The sequence below is a fragment of the Cotesia glomerata genome, linkage group LG7 (assembly GCF_020080835.1).
Source record: "Cotesia glomerata isolate CgM1 linkage group LG7, MPM_Cglom_v2.3, whole genome shotgun sequence".
Taxonomy (NCBI): domain Eukaryota; kingdom Metazoa; phylum Arthropoda; class Insecta; order Hymenoptera; family Braconidae; genus Cotesia; species Cotesia glomerata.
In genome coordinates this window covers 1727433-1733770 of record NC_058164.1, presented here as the reverse complement: position 1 = coordinate 1733770, position 6338 = coordinate 1727433, and the positions used below count along the sequence as shown (strand labels likewise).

Here is a 6338-nt window from a genome sequence, read left to right as displayed (position 1 = left end):
TTTTAGCTGTGGAAAGTTTTAATGGAGATTAATTATTATAATTAATTTACACTGGGACCAACTTTTTATAAATAAGATATATTTTACAAGCTAACTTTTATATTTTATAAATAAAGTAATATAATTAATTTGTCTTGTAAGACAAAAAAGCGACAGATAAAATAAAAGTTAAGAAATAAATTGAAAATTGTATAATTGTATATTTAAGTGTGTGGATTTTGTCATTGAATTTTACTTATTATTTATAAAAAAAAATGACTATTTTATTGGTATAGAAATTAATTATTGATAAATTGGTAACAATGCTAGAATAACTAATTCAATTTAAAAGTAAATTCAACGACACAATTATTTTTTTGTTATAAAAACAGAATAAAATATTATCGTATGAGGAAGAATTAAATAAAATAATAAGTACGTAAATATTCTCAATTACCTGGGCCGGACTCCAGCGTTTTTTAAAAAATTATTTTTCTTTACTTCATATATACAAGTAAATATAAATAAATATATATGTATATGATGCAATTACTGCTAATTAAAGCCGTCCAACTAAACGTAATTCTAAAAAATCTAACAATAGTTTATTACATTCCTAAACATTGCATACTATATAGTTATAAAAAAATTATAGTTAGTAAATTTAATTTAAAAAGAAAAAAAATTAAAAACGCAATTAAACCGGCAATGAGAATTTTTTTATTTAAAATATTGTTTGTACAAAAAACAAAATAATAATAAAGAAAATTTAATTAATTTAATTTTTTTATATTTCATGTATTATTAAACCTTCCAAATTACTCCTAATTTATATTATTAAGAGAATAAGAAAAGTTTTGTTGCCAGTGTATTTATATGATAAAATGGGTTTTTATGGTTAAATTTGGTATCATCAGAAATGTCTTGACCTCGAGTTGTACCCTTTCAAGGTTTCATATCATTCTCACCAATAGTCAATTCATGATGATAAGTATTTATCCAGGATCAAATAAAATTTATTATCCATCTATCTATCTATTTAGGCTGCATTCGAGTGTTCTATTTCTAGATACATAATTAAGAAATTACCTTGTATCTTGTGATCTATTGACCTTTTTAAAGATATAAGCTCATCCCGACATTACACTCATCAAGACCTTTCATTTGAGTACCTACATCAATTTTTCATATATTTATATATATGTATATATGAAAAATATATCAAAATGCATGTGGGTACTCAAATTAAAGCTCTTGATGAGTGTAACATCGGGATGAGCTTATATCTTTAAAAATGTCAATACTTAATAAATGACCTTGTATCTTGAGAACTATCGATATTTTTAAAGATATAAGCTCACCCTGATATTACACTCATCAAGACCTTTCATTTGAGTACCCACATCAATTTTTCATATATTTATACATATTATATATATGTATATATGAAAAATATATCAAAATGCATGTGGGTACTCAAATGAAAGCTCTTGATGAGTGTAACATCGGGATTAGCTTATATCTTTAAAAATGTCGATAGTTAAGAAGTTACCTTGTATCTTGTTAACTATTGACATTTTTATAGATATAAGCTTACTCCGACATTACACTCATCAAGACCTTTCATTTGAGTACCCACATCAATTTTTCATGTATTTTATATATTTATATATGTGTATATATGAAAAATATATCAAAATGCATGTGGGTACTCAAATGAAAGCTCTCGATGAGTGTAACATCAGGATGAGCTTATATCTTTAAAAACGTCAACCGTTAAAAAATTACAGCGCAATTTAACAAGAGTCATTATTTAATGAAGCAAAATTTTATTTCTGTTTATCTCATAAGTCACGGCAGTCACATAGTGACTGCAAGATTGCTCGTTTAATTTAATTAACCAGATCATCAATAATTTTTTTTTCGAGTCTTGATGATTAATACGCTTCAAATTAGCATGATCAATAAGCTCAGTATTCTCAATAAACTCGTCATTACCAACAGTAACATCATTCACTAAATTATAATAATTTAACCATTATTTTCAATAGATTCAGCACGATCATTAGCATTGTCATTTATAATACTGCCACCATCAATATTATTACTCAGATCTGTATTTGCATTTGCATTTACATCAACACCATTAACCATTACGGCTGTCATTTAAATTATTTTTGGCTTATACTTTGGTTATTACAATATCTCTCCATATAACTGTTCAAGTAATACAGGGCGACAAATTTACTACTATGTTTATCACAACCAAACGGTTTATCACCAGCATGCGTCTACAAGTGTCTCCTAATGCTCCACTGAATGTAAACGCAATACCATAAACATCACAAACATAAAGTTTGTCGCCTGTTTGTAACAATGTACGAAACAATCTTCCTGTGTGGATTTTACACGTCGGGCTTGTTGTTGGTCTTTTTCACAAACAACAAAAGAACAGCCCGTACCTAGAACGATAGTCGACAAAAGAGATATGAATTAATATCTCCGAGATTGGTATAATGAAGCAAGTACAAAGTACATGGGTATCACATTGCACCGCTTTGACAGTTGATATCTTTCATTCCGACTAGTGTCATTAATACTACTTAATAAATTATCATCTAAATTGTAACACAATCTAGGTCTAAAGCGTTATCATAACTTATTTTTATTGATTTTTTCAGCCACCGTATACGCCTCTTCTTCTTTATCCCCTTTGGGGTTGCTCCAGGCTCTCTTCTATTTCTTCGTAATTTATGTATGACAAAAACATGTAATCTAAAGATGGATCAATAGCGTTTATTGGTTCATCTTTAATGCCTAATGTGGAATTCTCCGGAGCATAATGTAATATAAAAATAGGGGATCTGATTATTTTTGTCTTCCATCAAATATTCACTGCTTCTTTATCCAATCTCTGTAATAGAAAAATTTTATCAATAAAATTAAAGTATATGATTTAAAAAAATTATTAGCTTACTGCAGTTGATTTTTTTTTCAAGAAAACTTGAGCTACTCTGTATGATTCCTGTACTTGTTTTTGAAAATCATAAAATGAATGAAAATTAAATTAGCCGACATCTGAATATTGTTAGTGAAAAAATTGTTACTATAAAATTTATTTATTCATTTATTTGTAAAGAAACGCCCTCGGCAATTTACAACAATATGTTACATTTTTATGTATAGAATGTTTATAATTAATGATTTTATACAATACATAAAATCTGCAAAGAAAAGATAAATTTAAAAAATTTAAGATATTAAAAAAAACAAAAAAATTTTTTTAATTAAATTTGAAAGAAAAAATTATAAAAAAATTTCAAAGATAAGAAAAACATAATATGTCTGATAGTTTATAATCACTATTTGTACACCCGGAATATTATTATTTTAGAAATATTTTATTTTATTTTAGAATCACCCTTTTTGTTTCACTTTTTATTTTATCTGCTAAATTAAAAGAAAAAATTTCACATGTAGAAAATTTGAAAATTTATACGTGCAATTTTTTAAAATTATTTTTTTACTTGAAATTTAATTGTTAAAAAAAATAGAAAAATTTTTGAACGTCGGCTAACTTTAGTATCATATAAAATTAATACTAAAGTTAGCCGACATTTAATTTTTTGAACAAAATAATATTTTTAAAAAATTGCACTTATAGTTTTTAAAGTTTTTTACAAATGAAATTTAAAAAAAAATTTTTTTTTTAATCAAAAAAAATTCTAAAAATTTTTAGATGTCGGCTAACTTAATTTTCATCATAAAATGATTTTTTTATCAGCATTTTTACTGATCTGAAAAAATAATTGACTAATTAAAAAAGTTATTATTAATTATAAACAAAAATAAATAATTGAGTTTTCAAAACGATTTTCATAACTTTTATTTTAATTATTTATAAACTGTAATATTTAATTACAAACTACTATAATGAAAAGTTCAGACACAACTGTCTGAAATTATGAACATCAGAAATTAAATTAATATAGGTACAATTTTATTAATTAAAATAATTTCGTAGCATATTAAAATGCTAATATTATATTCTGAAATAATAAAATTATTTTATCTCTTCCGTTTGATAAAAATATTAAGGAATATATTAACTTGGTGATTTATCTCACCACCACAATAACAATAATTTAATTTAATTTTAAAAAACTTACATCAATATCCGGCAATTTTTTAAGATTATCATCAACGTCAAACAATGACAACTGTCGACGGGTTTTCGTCTACCCTCAGGAAATCTCTCCTTTGCTCATTATTTACCTCAAATTGTAACAAATTTGATCATTAAAAAAAATATTTTAAAAACCTGGAAATGGAATATTTTTTACCTCAACTTAATCCCAAGTAATTTATTATTTTTAATTATGCCATATATTTTCAGCTTTGCTATTAAATGTCACAATTAAACTCAAGCAATCACACACATGTTTTTGAATTATCAAAGTAATTATTTACCATAGTATTATTATGATTATAAAAAACAAATAAAGCAAAAATAATTGAAATATTAATCAATCAATCAAGTAAGTAAATAAAGTACAAATAATACAAAATAAAATAACTAACCAAACAACACTTAACTTGCCTGCATGTGTAACAAAACCTCAATACGGATGAAGTTGGCTGCTGGTTCGTACTCAATATTTTTTTCTCTCCCCACTCTGACAGAGACCCTGCGAATAAGCGGCCAGGAAAATTATAAATTTCCCAATAGAACTGGTGAGAATTTTGGGTTGCGGTCAACCAGTCAGATCGACAGCATTCCGAATTATCAAAACTTTAGAAAATTAAAAATTCCGCTACATTCAAAGTTTATAAAATACATTAACTTAAATATAATACCAGCCGAAAAACAATTTTGCAAATTATAAAACACCGGGTTATCGAATATAAGTAAATATAAATCTTATATTCCTCAAGAGTTAAAATTAATTTGATTTCGAAAAAGGGTTGTTCCGACGTATATTCATCCGAATACTCATCTATCCGAATAATGATTCGGCCGAAAATTACTCATCCAAAAAATTGGAAATTTTTCTTAGATGGTCCACCTTTACAATCATGAAATTTGAGTGTTTTCCATACATGCTTGTAAATTAAAATAAAATTAATTAATTTAAAATTAATTAAAAAAAATTTCTAATCTAATTATAAAATTATTTACATTTTTCGGCTAAATGAGTGTTCGTCTGTTCATTCATTTTGGCGTATAAATTTTCGTTATTATGTTTTTTAATTTATTGAGACTTTGTGACTTTGAAAGATTCTATTAATATAATTTTAGTTTTTTCATTATTCAAGTTTATATTTTTCGAAATTTTAAAATTTGTAAAATTAATTATTTTAAATTATATTTTATATTTACTTTCTAAGTTCTAGAAATTTATTAATTCGGAATGTTGTCAATCTGACTAGTTGACTGCAACCCAGAATTTTTTTATTTTCGCGGGAATATTCAATAATGAACTTATTGTGTGTGTATGTGTGTGTGAAGTAACACACGTATAAATTTTACGTGGAATGAAAATATGAAGATAGAAGCGAATATTATGTGGACATGTGCTACTTTATAGATTTTTATTTTGATCATAGACCTCAAGAGCACCCACTGGCTATTCTTTTACGGACTGAGTGCACTCGAGAGTGAAGAGACGTGAAAATCCTAGAATCCAATTACCGAGTGAGACAAAAGATATTTAATCTTTTGATGTATATTTAAATTAGACCCGAAATTAAATTTTTTGAATATATTCACTCAATTATAAAATCAATTAAATAAATGAATATCAATGATATTAAATTGTATTTTTTATTCCCGATTCCCTTATAGCTATTTTCGGTTCTGTAAATTGAAAATTATTAAACCGTGCTTTATACACATTAAATTGTAATATTTGCCTGAAGAATATCAGCTGTTATTTATGCAAATATTCGATTACTACTAAACAATCCATATTTTTTTTTTTACAGATAGTTTTTATTTTATCATGCTAAAGTTAAATGAAAAATGTCAATTTTTTTAATTCTTATAAAAAATCAATTACAATAAAAAAATGCTTTGAAAAATTTACACTGATAATTTTGTTTTCTTTTCACATGTGAAATTTTTTTCATAATAATTTCAATGCTATAAAATCCTGAAAAATTTCATAATACTAAAGTTAGCCGACGTTTTTCATTTTTTCATTTTTATTCATTTATTAAAATAGAACTAAAAAATATTTTTAAAAATTGCACTTGTAGTTTTTCAAGTTTTTTATGAATGAAATTTTTTTTTTATTTTTTTTTTGTAATATTTTTTTCGATAAAAAAAGTTCTAAAAATTTTTAAATGGCTTACTTAAT

At 25.0% G+C, this 6338-nt stretch overlaps 1 long non-coding RNA gene across 1 annotated transcript; it reads right to left on the bottom strand.

Moving 5' to 3' along the window:
• Positions 1–1808: 1808 nt before the first annotated feature.
• LOC123268551 lies at positions 1809–5720 on the bottom strand. The gene is made up of 5 exons (XR_006510245.1): positions 5495–5720; positions 4323–4667; positions 4149–4254; positions 2957–3057; positions 1809–2893 (listed from the first exon to the last, which is right to left on the bottom strand). It is a non-coding gene; the product is annotated as an uncharacterized LOC123268551 (long non-coding RNA).
• Positions 5721–6338: the final 618 nt, after the last annotated feature.